The sequence below is a fragment of the Sinocyclocheilus rhinocerous genome, unplaced genomic scaffold (genome assembly GCF_001515625.1).
Source record: "Sinocyclocheilus rhinocerous isolate Xijiao unplaced genomic scaffold, SAMN03320098_v1.1 scaffold990, whole genome shotgun sequence".
Classification (NCBI taxonomy): Eukaryota; Metazoa; Chordata; class Actinopteri; order Cypriniformes; family Cyprinidae; genus Sinocyclocheilus; species Sinocyclocheilus rhinocerous.
The window spans coordinates 898,882-900,190 of record NW_015652301.1 but is presented as its reverse complement, the minus strand read 5'-3'; positions in this window follow the sequence as shown (position 1 = coordinate 900,190).

The window sequence follows — 1,309 nt, the reverse complement described above, 5'->3', positions numbered from 1 at the left end:
ACATGAAGCTTGTATAATTTTGAGACTGTCGACAACTGTTGGTTTACTAAAGAACTCTCAATATTAAGCCATACAGCAGGGTTTTCCAAACTGGGTTTTGTGCTGAAACTGCAGGGGCTTTGCGAATTGATGAAATACAAATAATTATTAAATCATAAAATGTAAAAAGAAAAAAAAAAAGAAAAGATGAAATATTTTGTTTACCTGCATTTCATGTGAACATTTATCAACATTAAAGTACTGTAAACATGCAAATGTGTTGTTAAATTATTGAAATATTAACTTAAAATCAAATATTTAACTGACAAAAAAAGTTTGGGAATCCTTGCCATACAGTACCAAACTAACTGTACCGTAGTTTTAATCTACATTTGTTCGGTTCTACATGCATATTAATGCAAGAATATTTAAGTGATGAATATAATAGGGTAGTCAAACAAAGATAATAGGTTTCATATAACTTCATAACTTGACACATGGCAAAAGCAAACACATGAGGAACGTTCAACAATGGAATGACAACAAAGGAAATGATGAATGTCAGGTTATATTTTAATATCATCAGTTCACTTTTCCTCCAATACCAGTGAAATACAAGAAACTACATGTTCATTGCTTCATCACTCCAGTCGCTATTGGAATTCAAACGAAACACATGGTGTAGCTGTCAATCACAAGGGCCCCGCCCTCCAGTCTCCACACCCATGATTAAAGCAAAAACTCAAAACAACAAAAGAGCTATAACAGAGAAGAAAAACATCATAATGTGCGTAAAACGTCTCGTATGGTGATCCTACCCGACACAGACCGGGCAGGGCTAGTTTATCGTTTCTGACATGAGCTACAGCTATTCCATTCACAGTTCTTATTCTGCCCCACACAGGGGAACACTTCATCTCCGTCGAATCCTGATGTGAATTCTCTGAACACACACATGCAATGGGGCTCAGAAAAGGTGCAAATAAAAGTCGAGGCACTGTTGAAGCGACACTAAATTGGCCTCTTGTATTTTCCACTCCCCCTCTGAGAGAGAAAAAAGCACGAAAACAGTAAAGAAGCGAAGTGTGGCACAATGACACAGACGGCCTTAAAGGGTTAGTTCACCCAAAAATTTAATTTATGTCATTAATTACTCACCCTCGTGAGTCGTTTCAAACCCGTAAGACCTTCGTTTATCTTCGGAACACAAATTAAGATATTTTTGATGGATTTCTGACCCTGCATAGACAGCAACACAACTGAAATGTTCCCAAGTCCAGAAACGTAGCAAGGAGATCTGTAAAATAATCCATGTGACATCAGGGGTTCA